Consider the following 19,264-nt stretch of genomic DNA (forward strand, 5'->3'; position numbering starts at 1 on the left):
GAAGAACTACGCATGATGCCTAATTGTCAGATTTTCATCATGGTACTTATCCAAGGCACCACAAGGGAGTCATTTTCACCATAGGAAAAATTTATTTCTCTTTACTTTTTCTACCAAGGTGTATGATTACCAGGTTTTCACCAAGGCACATTTTCAAATTTTTCATTTTTTTTCATTTTTAAATTTTTTTTTTGAAGTTTTTGGAAGAATTCAAGCTTTTTAGATAATTCTCCTTGAAAGTTTAAACCATGACATGCAAAGGAGTTGAAATTATATGCTCAAATATGCTAATAGGGAAAGGAAGATGGAAGACAAAAATGGAGGATATGGCTTTATGCAAAGGGAGTGAGATTGGAAGATGGAAATTAAGGCAAGATCAACATCAACACACACCTTGAAGGGTGGCAAGAGGATGAAGAAAATGTGAATGAAGGAATAAGTGAAGGAATATGGTGAGTGGATGGAAGAGGTTACAATTTAGGTGCCTGGAATGGAAGAATGCTTTTGGAAGAAGATGAAGTGGAATTTTTTGAAAGCTTGAATGTCAACTTCAATTATTGTTCAACATTAGAATCTCTCAAGAGAGACTTTGGAATTCATATAGCCATAGGCCTCTTTTCATTTCTTTTTCATGATTTAGAGATAATATCTTCAATGATGGATTTTGGAACCCATACTTGTCTTATAATTTTTTTCTTAGATATCTCTTTTGACTTAATGCCCCCATGTTGATTAGAGGAGACATGGTGGTCTTCTTTTTTATATGGATTCTTGAATGCTTATTTTTCTTGTATTGAACATTTAGGTTACTTCCAAAAGACTTGGGACTTGTGGAAGAAGAAGGATGATATTACTGGTTTAGGTAAGTGGGTGGATGAAAAGGATTCAAGGATGTGCATCTACATTAATCTTGAGGAAAGATAGGAGCAGGAGGGACATAAGGACCCAAGATGGATGATGAATTAGGAGAGTTGGGAGGGGAAAGTGAAGGGACATAATGACCCAAGATGGAAGAAAGACATGAAGCATTTAGTATTGGTGGGGAAGGTCCAAGGATGGATGTGGAAGATGCAAAAGGGTAATCAATTAGTTCATCAACATTTATATAACAATCAAGGACATCAACATATTTAGAGTGAGCATGAGGATTTTCAATAGGATCATGAACATATTGAATAGGAACAACTTCTTTGATAGGAGTACTTGAAGTAGAAGGTGGAAGGGAACATGGAGTGGTAAAGCAAGAAGATGGAAGACTTTGATCTTGACAAGGATCTTTGGATAGCATAAGTGTAGAGTTTTGCTCTTGATTTTCAATAGGCTCAACATTGGAAGTAACAACACTATTTTTAATAACCTTAATAGAAGTATCATCTTTGGAAGGCACAACTATATTAAGGTTATTTTGATTGTCAATAAGCTCAGTGGTGTAAGCAATAGGTTGATCTTGCTTAGGAGAAGACTTAAGACATGGTGGAATGAATGAGGAAGGGCATGAAGGATCAAAAGGACCATGAAATGAATCAAAGACATCATGAAAATAATTGGATGACATGGAGAGTTCTTGATCTTGATCTTTCTTTATATTATTTTCTTTATCATTTTTAGAGTCCTCTTGACATGAAGCCACTCCTAAGGAGAAAGAAGCATGTTGGAATTGTATGGAAGACTTTGGAATAGATGATGAAGGACTAGCTGAAGTAGACATTATAGAGCATGAAGGCTTAGGCTCTTTAAGTTTAGCATTATCAAAAGTATTTGCAGCCAAGTGAAGGTTATCTTGTGTTTCTTTAAGAGGTAGCCTTTTGAGGATAACTATAGGGAACTACATGAAAAGTAGTAGGATCTTTGTTAATGAAGGATTGGTAGAAGATTTGAGAGACTCAAAACTTTAGGAGATGTATGGATAGTGGAGGAAGTAGAAGATGCAAGTTGAGCATCAGAAGAAAAAGGTTCAACATTAACATGATCTTGCTGAGTGGTATAATATATATTTTTAGCATGAGGGTTCTTAGAAGAGGAACTCTTATGCAATTGATGTTTTATTTCAGCGCCAAAAAATACTTTCTCTTCCTCAAAAATGCAGATTTATCATCTACGTATTGTTCACAAAATTTATCAATGTTGTTTCCAAAATTTGAGTCATATGGATTGCCATCAATATCTATCCATGACTCATCCCCTTTAAGCGCAAGCATAGGACTAGGAGGACATTTAGGACTTGTAGGAATATAATAGTCATCATTGTTGGCGCTAAAAATTGCATGGTCAATTTTGAGCGTCCATTGAGAAAATCAAGCCCTTAAATGCTTCATAAATGCAAATGTACCTGGTTGTACCTATAAGGCCCCAAAGGTGTTCAATTTTTCTAACACCTTCTATTCAGCCTGTCTACCTATTCCATGAAGATAAATTGATATTTCAAGTTGTTTGGCGAAGTCCTGTTTTGAGCCAGTGTCTAATTTGCATTTTACCCAAGTGTCGAATAGTGACAGGAGGTTGTGTTTGTCGTTGAATATCTTGCACCCAGAAATGTGTCATTACTTACCACTTTGGAAGTATCTAATATCCATACCTAAGAACCTATGTTTCAGATTTTGAGTCATTTTGAGTCCATTTGACTAGGTTTTGAATCCCTCAAAGTTGGTCAGTTATTGTTTTCATTCTTTTGCACTTTGCACACTTTTTTGGGAAGCCCTGTTTGAGGTATTATAACTTTGACCCAGTTGAATAAAATGCTAAATTTCCTTTTGTTTTGCATGGTAGACATCAGAGACTTCCTATGTTTCAATTTTTAAGTCTTGACGAATCCGTTTGATCAGTTTTCAAATGCGATTCCAAGTGGAATTTCTAAAGTTTTACTGATGTTAGTATTTGCAGATTGATTGGAACCCCTATTCATGACATCATATCTCCTGATCTGTGATAGGTGAGATCAAATGGTTGGTTTCCTTGTGTTCTATACTAAAAATACTATAGGTGTGCCAGTTTTCAAATCTTGATGAATTTGTTTGCACACTTTTTCGGGTCAATTCCATTCGCAAAAAATGTTTTATATCAGTGCTTTCAGTCTGCTAATTCCAAGTAGCGTACTTTGAACGTCCACCATTTGCACCCAGTTATTTTTCATGAGCCTAAATCGTAAATCCATAATGACCTCATGACAGAGAATGAATGTCCTAGTTTTTATTTCCCCATGTGCTCATTTGCCTAGTTTTCCAAGCCAAATCTGAACCCAGTTTGTTGTTTTCTTACAGATGATTCTGAGAAGGCAACTTTGACAATGAATATCTTTTGACTCCAAATTCATCATGAGGCAAGATCTGACAGGGTGAAAGTATGTGGAGCAAAGAATCTATGGGTCAGGTTTCAAAGCCTAGTCAGTTGTTTGGATCAGTTTTCAAAGGTAGTCAATAGACCTCCTCACACTAGATTCACAGTTTGCAAATAAGTGATAAAGTGAGTTTTAATTGATCAATCAATGATAAAAATTGGTTTCCAGTTAGTTCAAGGAGATCAGTGGATTAGTTTGCCATATTAGTTGTTCAGAAACAAAAAAAAAATTTAGCCAGACCCACTTTGGGGACTGACTAAACTTCACTAGAGCACAGGTTAACCAGGAGAAAGTTGTGTAAAAGAAGTATGTACCTGCACTTATAGAATTCACACATGGTCAAAGTGAAGTATCTTCAAAGAATCTTTATATGAACTTTAGAGGTTTTATGGTAGTCTTGAGACGTATAATGCTTGTCAGTGGTAAGGCCAAATAGATTTTATGAAGCTATACAACATGTGTGAAATCACTTCAAAGCATGGAGTCAAGGATTCAATGAACGAGTTGGATAAGAAGGAGCTCCATGTGAAAGTGAATGGATTGCAAAGCAACTTCTTGAAGTTAGAGCCAAAGGAATCTACACCTTATGTTCTACTTTCAAACATTTGTATAGGAAATCTATGGGATCACTCTGGGATGAGATTGTTAAAATGGTGGATAACAGTGAACTTCCTAGTGACTTTAAATTTGAAAATAGATGGATTAATGTTGGCATTACCTACAAAAGACCAGTGGAGCCTGGACCCTGAAGAAAGTGCAGCTTTGGAGGCACCATTTTAAAGAAGGAAGTGACATTTTATTTTGAGCGAAAGAAGCCAATGAAATGTTGATAATAGTGTTTGATTGTGTTCCAAGTCTTATCTGTGTAATCCATCATAGTATTTGAGAGTGCATACAGTTCTTTAGTGAGAAGCTGGCTGTTGGGTGTTGCAGAGATAGCTGGATGGATGCAGAGGCAATCATGGATGAATGTGTTCTTCAATTAAAGGTTGCAAATGACAGTGAGAATTCCCAATCCTCCTGCGTATGTGCTTTTAGCTATTCTCAATTAGTGTTTCATTATAAAATGGCATGCCGTATCAAGTCCTCCACCTGTTGAATGACCTTGCCTGTACAAGAAGAAGCACCATGCGCTAAAATAAAGGGAACAAAGAAGATCACGCTTTCATGAAGGGGTTCCAAGGCAATTAAAAGGTAGCATCCACGCTAGCAACCATGAGAAGGCCCATAACCCTGCGCTAATCAAAGAGCCCAAATTAAGAGAAATCTACTGTTGAAAGGTAAAGCTCATGCCAATTGAAAGAATAGAGCACTCCGAAGCATTCAGATACAAGGAGGAAAGCTACTGCCCATATAACGGTTCATGCGATTAGAGGAGGCAGAAGAGGTTTTTTTTTTTTAAAACATTGATCCCACACTCGTTGTGATACTATAAATTTAATGTTTAAATACAACTGCAAGCGGATATTAAGTGTCTTGAAAGACACATGGCCCTTAAAGGCAGAGCATGCATGTGGAGGGGCCCGCGGGTCAGACCCAAGTATTTTGACCCGTGTGAGAACAAGAATTGGTTTGAAAAAGCTTACATTTCTTCGATTTCCCGTGAGATCGGGAGGTATATTTGTAAGGTTTTCGATGTTACGAGGAAAGTCTTGAGCGAATGATCGGAGGTTGATAAGCTAAGGCTTCCCATTGTTATGAGCAAGCAACCACATCGTATGATCAGGATATGCATGAAAGAAGCTTGATGCCCATACGAGATGAGGTTTAGCGTAGGGGCATAAATCAAATTTTTAAAGTCTTCGGTGCTACGCCCAAAGTCATGAAGGCGTAAAGGAAACTTCACCGTGCGAGCGTAAAGGCTCAGCCCGTAAGAACGTAAGGATAAATTCAAAGGCCTTTAGGGCTATGGGGATGGAATGAAGGATATTAATTAATATTAAAGTATTAGTTAATAAAAAATATCTCATATAGTGCACAACCAGTCAAATTTTGACAAGTGGCAAGTGCAGAAAGAGAAATGATTTTTAAAAGCAAAGTCCAAATATTCAACGCATAGATCATTAAAATGAAGGATTTGAAATAAATTTAAAGTTTATATAGTTCAACTATATAAATTTTTAAATTTTTCATTTTAAAAGGTTCTGATTCAGTCCAGCGGTCTGATTTTCAAATTGCCATAACGGGGGCAATTTTTGTCCGAATCAGGCACTTCAATATACCGTTGGAACCGGGAAGAAGTAAATTTTCCAAATTTGGGGTCAAATTTTGCACAGGTCTTCACTAGTTTAGGTTATAAGAAAATTTTTATTTTTCAGAGGCCTCCTTAGTGCAATGAGCAAAATTTAGCATGGAGCATTAGGATCAGTTATAGGGCAGTTTTGAAGACCTTTTGGAATCTGAATATGAAGAAAATCAAGCTTAATCATTTTTCTTGCATTATACAAGCTATTTTCAACTAATTTGTTACTTTTACCGAGTTCAATTTTACACCAAAATCAGTTACATTTTCATCATCAGATTTCTAAGATATTTGAGGCTTTTAGAGCCATAACTGAAAAAGATTTGATTTTCAATTTGAGGGAGAAGATAAGAAAGATGGTTTTAGTCTGTTGAAGAGGTTTTCCCAAAGGACAGATGTCATGTTCAGATCAGATCCGAGAATGAACTCTTCTCCTATATCTTTCTTTTCTTTCTCTATTGTAAGGGTTCCAGTTTTTGCACTGAGAAACCAATTGGTTCTAGTTTTTGCACTGAGAAACCAATTGGTTCCAATTTTTTGTCACTGAAAAACCATTGTTGGTAGAGAATTTGTAGTCATTCTGTGAGACCACTTTGTTGGATCCAGATCTATGATTCCACCCACATTCTTCAACACTTTCTCTTCTATATGAATAGCAAATTAAGTTTTATGCAGATAGTTCTATTCTGTTAGGTGATCTATGAGTTATTTTCTATATGTCTTTCATGTATTTGATTTCAAGGAAAAAAAATAAAGTGCAGCAAAGGGTTTCCAAATTCAATTTGAGTCTTGTCTCCTATTTATGGATTTGTAATCTTTCTAGTTTGTGATCAAGGATCATAGATTAGGTTGCATCTCATTTTGGAATGTATGTGGTTAAAATGTCTTGCACATGGATCAAAGAGCCATGTAATTGTTTGGTATTTATCACAGGGTTTTGCAGATTTCATGGTGGGATAATTTGAGTATGAGATTCAAATATGAAGTAGATGTCTGTTCACAAGGTGAAGGATAGATCAGGGATTTGGATGTAGTAATGTGTCTCAAATTTCCAAAAGATGTATGGTTATAATTCATTTAATTGCCCAATAGATAAGGCACTGATCAGAAATAGGATCACTAGATTTTGTTGCTCATATTTGGGTCTTGCTGATATCAACATTATTAATCAAACGCTTTTCCCTTTCATGTTGAAGAGCTATAATAGAATTCCCTCACTCAACTTATGAGATTCTTAGATCTGCATTTAGCTACTGTAGATTGATTTTATTTCATGAGTTATCAAGAGAAATAAGAGTTTTATATGCTTCATTTTAGATTCAGTGTATGCTTTGATAACTGGTACCATATAAAGAATCTACAAGTCTACCCGCCTAGGTTTTGTAGAGCTTGAAGCAGAAGAAGGGTCATGCCTTATAGTTGGCCTTGTGTCTGAAATGATATGTTGATAATGGGAGTTAGTTGCCCCTAGATGTGTCATATTCTCATGAGGATAATTGGAAATGGGTAACGTTTTCAAACACCAACAATCATCATCATAATCATTGTCACTATAGGAATTATAGATAGGAATATCACAAGACTTTTCATGTTGTTCATTATGGTATGTTTCAATAAGAGGAATAAGACTCTTGGTAGAAGTGGGAGAAAAATGATATCATGAAGAAGAGGTAGGTGAAGACCTACATGAATGATATTTAGAAGAATCATAGTAAGACTTGGAACATCAAGAATGTGAATGATATTTAGAACAATCATGATAAGATTTAGAAGATGAAGAATGTAAATGATATTTAGAAGAATCGTGATAAGACTTAGAAGATGAGAAATGTCAATGATATCTAGAAGAATCATGGTAAGACTTGGAAGATAAGGAATATTTGGAAGAAGGATATTGTGATATGATCTTGCATATGATCCTAGTAAGAATGTCTGATTTCTTCCCTTTTTCTATCATTTTTGTCACAATGTTAGCATCCATATATCTATTGGAGTAACAACACTTTTCAAATTCAATAAGGAGATTGAGTTCATCTGTACTCAAATGAGGGTCCATAACAAGATATTCAAGATCCATGGTTCTAGAAGAAGAAGAATCAAGCATGGAAGAAGGAGAAAGGATGAATAGAAGAAGGTAGAATATATGATAATAGGAGGAAAAGAATCAAGAAGACATGAAGAAGAGGATGAATGGAAATGGGAGATTAGAAAGACACGGAAGATGAAGAAAAAAAGAAGAACAAGAGTCATTTTGTGAAATTTGATACCATTTGAGTTCATTTGAATGTTGAAAAAAATGTAATAGCACTTGTAACCAACATGAAAGAAAAGGTACTAGTTGATAGGATAACCCTAAGAAACATTGGTACCAAACTAGGATAGTAAAAGCACTCACTTGTCCAAGAAAAAGAAATGATAAGATAGAATTTTGTAGTAAGGATAAATCAACACTATGACAGAGGAGCCCACAACTTTGAGTAAATATCCTAGCACAAATGGACTAGGAGGATGATTTACCCAAATTTTAATTAATTGAAATTGAATTTTTATGAAAGAGGATGGATAAGAGATTACTAAGACTCTCCAAGTGTAATATCAAAGAATCCAAAGGTATATCTTTTTCAACAAGGATGGTCTCTAATTCACCAATTCCAAACAAGGTCTCTTATGAAATCAATGATTACTAATTCAAGAGGTCAAAGCACAATAACCCAAGGTGCAAACAAAGTAGTTTGATCTTAAAGTCTTGACTCAGGAACTCAAATTTTGTTCATTTTAAATGTCCAACTAGGTGTATCAATAGATTTTTAATCATGAACTAGGCATGCAAGACATTAATTAGGGATTTCAAAAAAATGTCTTCAAACAATGAGCAAGGGATAGCAACCTTGTACATGAACAAGAATAGTGTTGTAGTATCAATCTAATCCTTAGAACCACTATTGTGTATGTTCTCAAAATATTTTTCAATCATGCACTTAGTCCCAGAAAAGAAAATTTGGTAGCACTATGGTTCTTAGTAATGTTCAACTTTGTAGCTTTTGCAATCTAGAGTGGGTGAAATTCAATCCCAATGCACTAAGATTTTGACATATTCTAAGAATTTAATCAATCAGAGATACTGAGGAGATCTGACAACCCAACAAAAGACTACACTTATGAGAATTTTTCTCACAAAGATATTTATATAGTGGTTGCTACTACCATATCAAAAATGACTATTACTACTTGAGGTTTTGTCCACATGGTTGACTTAATAAAGGGAATGTTCACTACGGTTGAACCCTCTCTAATCAAGGAAGACTCACAAAGTTATACCATATGGGAACTTGGTTTGGATTCAAGTGTTCCAAGTTTCTAATGTGCCCAAAAGAGAATAAAGCATACTCCTCTAGCCTGTTCACCTTAGCCAAACATAGCAAACAAGATTCTTTGACATGCTAATTTGAAATCACCTCGTCAAATGTTTGGAAAAGCCAACAATAAACACCACCAATCTCAAAAGAGAAAGTAATAATGGATGTTGAGGACAAATCCAAGAGAAATAGTGAGATAATAACAAATATCCTTCCCTACCTACAAGGGGATCTATCGTTGAGAAGTGCTTCACATGTAAGGCAAGAAAATGAAGCACATTCCCTCAAGAACTCCACAAATAGTGTTCATAGGGCCTAATTACTATGTGGAACACATATGTGTGAAAGTAAATCTAGATCCAATTTTAGAGCACCAAATGAAGTGTGAATCTATGAAAGCATGTAAAAGCACTCAAGCCAAACACATAAGATGTTCATTTTAGTTCCAAATCCAAATGTTATAGAGATCCTACAAAATACTTGATAATCTTTGCAATACTTATTTTTCTCTATTATACCTTTTGTTTATGCTTGAACACTTGCTCACAATGAACAAAGCAACAAGCAAAACAAGAAAATACAAGATATGCAATATATATCCAACTTATGTAAAACTAGGGTTAGATCTAAAAATTTAATTTTCAAAAGTGATAATAATTAGAAAATAACTCAAATGAAAGCTCACATCATGCATTGATCCATTGTAACAATTAAATGCAAGTTATTCATTAAATGCCTTTTTTTTATTAGTTTTTAACTTAGTCATCAAGATTGGACCTATAAAATACAAATTCAGATCCAAAACCCTAAATGTAGAGAAGAGAACCCCATGAAAAATTAGATAGATTTTTAAAAATGTCAAAATTTTGAAAAGACCTTTTAATTTGTGCCCTAGAGAGCCATTTTGCCAAAATAGACCCATTTTTGCAAATCAAATTATTGAGCCCTAATATGATCTCTAAAATCAAAATGCAAATAACCAAATTTGTTTAGAACTCGAAGAGCTTTCCAAAAATGTAGAATTTTTCAAAAAAGTTTCTAATTTTCTCCCTTAAATGATTTTTTATGAAAAATAAAGAAAAATTTATTAAACATCAAAAATACCTCAAAAAAAAAAAAAAAAAATGGACTGAAGTTTTTCTGATATGTCACCATCCTATAAAACAAAATTCAGATCAAAATAACAAGTTATTTGGGAGATACGATCAAATCTTTCATATCTAGGGTTTTTTGTCTCCAAACAAATTTGCACAAGAGAGTTACCTCCAAAAAATCCAAAATTAGCATGTAAAGGTGGGTTTCCCCATGGTGGGTGCCTAAAATGTAAGCACACTTTTATGAGTCATTATATCTAACATTGCTCAAGAATGAGGTCTCAAATGGTGGCTCATAGCTCTCTATTCATGGAGTGCAAGGGTTTGTAATGGAGGCCCTCAGTTTGACCTAGTTTGTACCCATGCAAGTACACCATGAAATAAGAGATTCAAGAATTAAAATATGAATATAAATGAAGATGAAAACTAATCTAAATAATAACAATGCAAAGCAATGCAAGAAAGGAAATCTAATCTATGAAAAGAAATAACAATGCAACATTAATCTATGAAAACAAATATGACTCTAAGATAATATGTAAATGCAAGGATGAAACCTCATGATGGAAGCCATGGATGCAAGAGAGAATAAGACAAGAAGATAGAAGTTCTCCACAAAAAAAAATTAATGCTCAAAGTCGTCTAAAAATCACTCTCCAAACTTGTAGTACAACCATAGCATAATCGTGGATCAATCGTAGATGTTTAAACTGAGGAGAGGGCTCTCCCTTATAAAGAAAATACTGGTGGCGAGAGACTTCTCACAACCAATATGGGATAATAGAGTTTGATCCATGTGAGACAAAATTCTACCAATGATAAAAGAGGAGTGTTTGAGAAGAAAGTGGAAAGAGGAAAAAACAGGACTTCCACTTGGAGATATGTGCATATAAGTGTAGAGAAAAAAAAAATTTAAAAATATTTTATTTATTATTTATTTTATGTCCTTTTTAAGTGGGGATTTATTTAATTAAAAGGGAGCAAGTTCTTTTAATTAAATAAAAAATATTTAATTAAATTAAAAGAGAGGTTTTTTTCTTAATTAATTAAATGTGGATGAATTATTTAATTTAAAAAGAGGTTTTCTTTTAATTAAATGGAGACTTATTTTATTTAATTAAAAGAGAAATTTTCTTATAATGAAATAAGACTTAGGATAAAATGATCAACCTTAGAAAATATTGAAATAATTGAATTTGATCAAGAAAATTCATTTGAATTGATTTAATAAAATATTGCAAACCATTGATTTAGGAAATTGATAAATTGAATAATGGGGGCCCATAGTTTGGATAATCATTTTAGGGTGCATACAATGCTTAGTAGTAATCTTAGATTGTACATGATCTTCAAGTCCTCCAAGGTGTAGTTTCATCAAACTTTGTCATGCAGGAAAGTTATCTTTATTAAGCTTGGGTACTTCTCTTTTTGACATCTTGATCTTTGTGCTTCTAGTACCTTCAAATTAGTCCTCTTAAGTAGATGGCTCTAATACCAATTGTTGTAATATGTAATGCCCCATTCAAGAACCCAAGAGAAATAGACCTATTATGTTACAATGTTTAATGAACTTTTTTTTAAAAGTTTGACAACATCAAGATAACATTAATGTGGAAGCAATATGAATATACACATCAAATACACATAAAAAATTATAGATACAGTTTCAATTCCTCAAGGGTTCTTTTACATTGAGTCACATTTAAGAAGTTTAAATTAATTAGTTTAAGTTTCAAGTACAATGTCTCCTGAACATAAAAAAATAATAGATATATAATCACATAAGAAAATGCATAAATATAACTAATACAATTAAAGTATATCCAATAAATAACATCTACTGCACATGTTGCAGGATATGTGAGAATCGATACAATACATTAGAAAACATGATAACATATATACATCAATTGAAAAGAAGTATCTAAGATAAGAAATAAGAATGATAAAGGTACAATTGCATCACTGAACATCTAACAATTCGAAATATGAAGGGGACCCAAATGGTAAGAAGACACTACCTCCCAACCCTGTGGTTACCTAGTCAGGCTTCCACTCCCATTGTGTAAGAAAGATAATAAATGATCCACAAATGGCTAATCAAACATAAAGCATTCTTAAGATAGGAATTCTAAAAGCCAAAACTACCTCAAAGGTAACACATACTACTCAAGAAGATAAGATACTCCAAAAGAAAGAACACTCAATCCAATACCAATATCACATAAAAAATATCATACATATACCAAGAATATATCAAATCACTAAAATCATAAGATAAAGTCAATGAATGATATCCACTTTAAGTCAAGGACCACATGACAAAAGTACAATATCCATAAACCACTAATCACCATCAATGAAAGTAAATAACCACATTAAATACATCCAACAATAAGTACACCACCAGAGGTACAAACAAAATCTATAGAGGAGACTCAAGCTACATTCTAGACAGTGGCATCACATGGTCAAACTACTTGAGTTACCCTAGATTGGTTTCTCAATAAACCTCAAACCCTCAAGCATTGAGTTACCCTAGATTGGTTACTCAGAAACTCCAAACCCTCAATGTGACACATGTGAAACTAGAGAACCCTCTCAAAAAGACAAGGCAAACCATTCATATTGTCATCCCATTCCCATCCTTGGTCTATACAAGCACTCAAAGCATGGGCTAGGAAAATATCTCTAACATATCTTCATAGTGTTTTTTTTCCAAAATATTAATTACTAAATTATCACTTATTACATAACTTACAATAGGTTACCCTGGCACTGACTACTTTGGGTCCTGGACCCCTACTACAAGTCACTCCTAAAAACATATACCTAGACAACCTCTCCTAAGTACATAAAATATAGTTGTATCTCATACCATAACACCCATAAAGATCAAACCCAATTCCTTAATAGGTAATCGAAAATAAGTTGATTCTCCCAACCTGAGTAGACATAAATGCACCACATAGAAAAACTCATTAATGTTGTTTTAGATTTAAAAGAAAACACAAGTTCATCATAATATTCAGAATAAATATACGTCATAAAAGAAATCAGAAAGACAACCTCTGGTGCACATCCTAACTTGGCCAACTAAACAACCCACAAAGAAAAATTATCAAGAAAATAAGCATCACAAGACTATAAATAGAATATTAGAAAACACATAGTTTTCTGCCACATGATTTAATTCCACCAATTTTTTTTGTTTAGTTTGGGTCAAAAGGATGTGTTTAGAAATAAAGTAAGAATATACATGTTAATATAAATTGTTATGCTAATAAACTTATTTAAAACAATAAGTATTTAAATATTCAATCTTTATGTGCATATAAAATATCATGCAATATTATCATGTTATTAATTTAAATAATATACATGATTTAATTAATAACATAAATGTATACTATTAGATTAAATACTAATATCAATTTCATTTGTAAAATATTAATTTGACTTTTATTTAAGTTTAATATTAATATTTACTTTTCCTTTAATTCATAATGCAACTAGAGATAAAATTATAAATTTAACTGAATTATTTACTAGTATAGATATCTTAATAAATCTATCTAAATGAATGCCGATAGATAGCCACTACAAAATGATTAAAGTTTAATTTACAACACCCAAAGCTATTTATATTTTCTTTTATCTCTATTTTTTTTCATTAAGTTTTTTATTATAATTTGTAACGAAAATTGATGATTTTAAAATCTTCAAACATTATAATTTTATCAAATATTTTATGTGGTGTTTATTAAATTATTTTTAAAAGTATATTATGTTTATAATTAAATTTAAAATTTTGACGTTTAGATGATTGTCAAATTTAATCTAAAAAGATAAAAGTTAACATTAACACACTCACACCATCTCACTCTGCCCATTCTACCATTGTAGAATGCCTATCGACATTAATAATTGCTCTCATAGTCAAATAGTTATTAAACTAGATGATTACAAAATGAACTCTACCACAACTTCTCTTAAAATATAATAAGATTCTAAATATTTATTTATTAACCTCCCTTTTGGATTAATAAATATAAAATAATTTATATGCAACTAACAGTTTAATTAGACTTAAATAATCACTAATACTAACATTCATTTTATAATTAAATGGATAATGTTTATTTAATTTTAAAAATTAATAAATTGTTATTATTTTTTAAATAAATAAATCTACAAATTAAATTATATAAAATTAAATTACACATGCAATTAGTATTTTTGCATGTCTTTGATCTCTCAAATCATGCAATTATACTATACTTAGTTTTTCTATTTTTAATATATTTGTTTTCACATGCATGTAACCATACTATACTTAGCTTTCTATTTTTAGCATATTTGTTTTCACATGCATGTAACCATACTATACTTAGCTTTATATTTTTAGTATATTTGTTTTCACATGTATGTATACGTTTGGTTACAACATGTTTTCCTCTCAATTAATCTTTTACTTTCTAAATAAATATTACAATTGAATTATTTTAGATGTAAGAAGAATCTTCATCTATATTTAAAAAAATCATGATAATCACATAGTTCTAGTAACAAATTTAAAGTTGAAACCTTAACTGTTCAATTTATTATTTTCTTTCAATTTTCAATAATCAAATTTTTGTTCTATTAGAAAAGGTTTTATAAGAATAGAGTCACAATAATTTTCTATAGTTTTTCTATAATTTTCTTCAGTCAAGTTTTCTTGATTAATAAGTTTTTCTTTTTCAAAATCTACAACATAATTCTTTATTCAACAAACAATATAGTAAATTAATAAGCAATATGCAAACACCTTGGAAGACATGAAGTAGACAGATCTTTCAATAAAATTCTACAATGAGTTTTCAAACCCTACCTCAAAACCACAACTAAATTATGAGACAATCTGTGAATGCATGCAAATCCAAACCCTCTGAAACTTTCAACAATTCTTTTGATCTCATTCTGAATTTTGCTCCCCAAAACTTGTGTAATTGCAAAATGAGCTCTAGATCTTTGATAAAGAATTCTCTCCTAAACTAGGGCTCTGATTGTGCAATCACGAGAAGGAATTCACTGATCAATTACTATTTATTACTTGTTATCTTTTACCTTTTCATGCACAACTTTTTAGATATTTAATTAAAATATCTTTATTAAATTAATTAGCTTTCTCTCTTTAATTAATTTCTGAAGTGTTTTTAATAATAAATTTATTAATTTAATTAATAACATTATTTAGAGTTTATTATTAAAATAAAATTCATTAATAAAACTCATTAAATTAAATAAATATAACTATGCCACAATTAGAACTATAACTTTATTTTTAAATTTCATTCTTTTATATATTATTTTTCTCTAGTTTATTAATTAGTGCAAGCACTAATTAAAGCATAGTTTGTTATTTAAATTAATAATAATAATCAAAGCTCATTGTTTAAATGTAACTCTAATTTAATTATTATTAAATAAATAATTATAATAAATCAATATTAAATCTTTAATATTTTAATATTTTAATTCTTTTTTTGTCCAACTTCTTAAATTAGACTTTTAAGTTAAATATTTAAGTCGAAGTAAATATTTAGTTAATTTATAATTAATTAAATATCATGATATTCTAATTTCTCTTTAACAAATTCTCTAAATTTAGACTTCTAAATTAACTAAATTAAGACTTTTAAATTTAAGCACATATTTAATTAGTTTTTTTAATTAATTAAATATTTTCATGCTTTAATATTTTTTTTTTTAATCAAATAATATTTAATAATTCTCAATATTATATGATTAACTGAAATATTATAATTAAATCATTTACCAAATAAATCACATAGTGAAATCTACATAAAAGCAACATTACCAAAATAGACCAAAGTTCAAAATCAAACAACACAAACAAAGATAAAACTCATAGGTTTAAAAAAGGTAGACAATCTGTTACAAGTCCTCCTTGCAAGACAAGTATTTAGGCTATGTCTGGGATTGGACCTGATCATTATCTTCTCATTCTCACCATTTGAGTATTTGTAATTGAGCACGCTCATTTTTGCAATTCAGAGAAGTCAATGTTCGGTACCTGCATCTTGCATAAAAGACAAGCATGTATATGTATATAAATATATCTAAACTGAACATGCAATGGTAGAAAGTTGTACATCGTGTAGATCCTAACTAGTAGGTGACTACAACTCCCTCCCTTAACCACATCAAACACATCAGATAGAAGATAAAATAGACATGTGCACCATACACATGCAAGTATGAGGTGAGTACCATAATAAATCATGAGTCAAACATCAAATGCTCAGTTATAACAATGTATCATTACGAATATGAAATACTCATCATTAAAAACATCATCTCACATTACTATGAAATAAATCTCATTTGTTAACTATGAATCATTAATGCATCATTAATGCACTAGTAATCGCAATCATTAAACAACACATGAAATATAGTCAACCAAGTAATCATCACTAATCTATCACTAATCCAGGTCATGAAATAATATCATAATACTATAAATTCAGTATCTCTAAAACTAATGAATTGACCTAAAAGAATTTGACAATCAGAACATAAAAGAAAACTATGGCTGGGCATTATAGAATACTTCAGAATAACTTTGGGGGGGGGGGGGGGTTGCGTAGTGGGGGGCTGAATTAGTTATCCAAGATCTAGATATATAAATAAAACTTTTCACAGCTTAGTGAACCCATAAAATATTTATCATCATGCAAGCATCCATAAGATTATGCAATCACTTAAAACTTGTAAGTTACTGTCAAATCAATTTGTAAAAATGTAAACATGAAACATAACAAATTTATCAACGCACTTAACACAATGATTTACGTGGAGTCTCAATTTGAAAAAAACCATCAGTAAAATGCTACCGTTTTTCACTCTTTTGAAGTGATGCCCTGTGAAAGGCCAACCCTGTTAAAGGTTACAATACACACTGTTAAATGTGATCCTATTAAAGGATTTCAATTACCCTATGAGAAGTGAGCCTTGTTAGAGGATTTTAGACCATTCACTTGGAATGTCACCCAGTTAAAGGATTTACAAATGACTATTAGGTCAACCTTAATCTAAAGTATTTACCCTAGACTGATACAATTACTAGAGAGTAATAGTAAGGTTTGATCTGATAACAACTTACAACTCCATTTGTAGATTATAGATCTCTGTTTCAGTCCTTCATTCTGCTTGGCCTTCACACATTTCAGCTCTGATAGCTTGTTCACCCTTCAAGCATTTATACCCTTAAGTCTTCTTTCTTAACATGTCAATGCAAATTCTTCTCTTAGGTCACTCAATGAAGAAAAACCCTTAACCCCTTGTCTTTCTTAAGTTCTTGCACATGACAACCCTTGCTTCTAAGACACCATTCCTATAAATAGGAATTTAAGATCTTTTATAGCTCATTCTCCATTGTTCAATTTAGGGTTAGGACATATTAGGTAGGATACAATGAATATACCCCTTATTTCATATCTCTTCTAGAAATTTCTCCTTCAATCCTCTTTAAATTTTTCTCAAAACAATTTATCTTAAATTTTGTTGACACCAGCTCATCAATCTTATCTTTTACCTAGTTCACACAATCCAAGAAAACAAACTTGTTGGCTCAGATCCATCGAATTCATGATCTTTCAAATAATGCAACTACTCTGCATTGACTTGCTTTTGATGCTCGATACATACTACATTGCTTGACATCCTCTGCAAAATCACTCAGTATGAACTAAAGTTTACCAGTGCTTAGCATCAACTAAACTTTACTCGATATCCACTCTTTTTCTCGGCATACACTAAAATAGACTTTTACTTGGCTCCAAGTGATTTTCTACTAGGTTTGCACTAACTTTTCTCAGCACCTACTATCCACTCGGTCAAGCTTGATAGCTAAACTTTGTTTAACTTGTTCTTCTATACTGGCTTAGAGTATCCAACCTTTGTAATCTTAAGTAGATTATAAATACATCATGTTGTCACTATCTTAATTGATTATTGTACTCTTTTACATATCATAACTCAACCTTTCCTCTAGGTGCTATTGTTACATCTTTTGATTAAATCCTCTTCATTAATCAAATAAGTGATAGTAGGTTTGACATTAGTGACAAAATAATGATTGAAACATATTGATTATACTTATATCAATATGTTTTGCATAGTCTCCTTCTTCAACAATCTTCCTCAATCTATTCTCAACATTTAATAGATTTTTTTGTTGGTTCTAGCCCACTGAGGAAATGATATTAATTATTCTAAGTCATATTCAAGCTGACTTAACAATGCATAAGATATAAATATAAGGTCAAGTTGAGGATTGAATGTGTGCAAGTGTATGGAAAAATAGAAGATTCTTAGAGGAAGCGAATTATAAGGATAAGTAGAATATCCTTGTAGAGCTAAAAATATACATTCAATTAGAAAGGATCAAGTATATAAGTCAAAATTGAGATCTATAATAAAAAATTAAGTTGCATCAAAAATAAATTCATCTCTTTGTTACTCTCTAACCATAGTAGTAGTGATATAAATCTCTTAATAGAGTTGGCTTAACAACTATTTTTAAATCCTCCAACAAGATCGCATTTCTAGATTGAAGTGTCTAAAAACCTCTAACAAGGCTACTCCTAACAAGGTGATTAAATATTCTAATAAGGTTACACCTAACAATTTATTTTGTAACTTTTAACAAGGTTAGCTCCTAACAGAACTCACTTTAGAAGAGTGAAAATTAGTATTTAGTTGCAATTGGTGTTTTTTTCCAAATTGGGTTTTCATGTTAAATCTTGGTGTCACTTGTGTTCTTGTTATTCCTCTATGTGTATGAAAATAAGTTAAGTAAGGTTAATCATAGATAATATCTTAAGATTTTCATGTTAAGCATTTATCAAGTTACAAGTTATTATTTTAGTGCTTGCTGAGTTATAGCATTTACTAGTGTAAACTGAGTGCCTATGTGTTTGTCAAGCATCAATATTTTCAGTGAAGTCTTTGTTTAATGTTGACATCTAAGGGATCTAGGATTTATTTTAGTGGTAACTGATTCACCCCTTCCCTCTTAGTTACTCCTCCTATATTTCCAACTATGAGAACTAAATATCATATTATAGATATCTTTACAAAACCTTTACTTAAAGATACATTTGAGTATTTGAGAGGTATGCTTGGGGTGATGCCCCTACCTACTTCTTAGCACATGATGTAGTAAGTG

Source organism: Cupressus sempervirens, chromosome 1 (genome assembly GCF_028749045.1).
Source record: "Cupressus sempervirens isolate cs-2001-9-10 chromosome 1, ASM2874904v1, whole genome shotgun sequence".
Classification (NCBI taxonomy): Eukaryota; Viridiplantae; Streptophyta; class Pinopsida; order Cupressales; family Cupressaceae; genus Cupressus; species Cupressus sempervirens.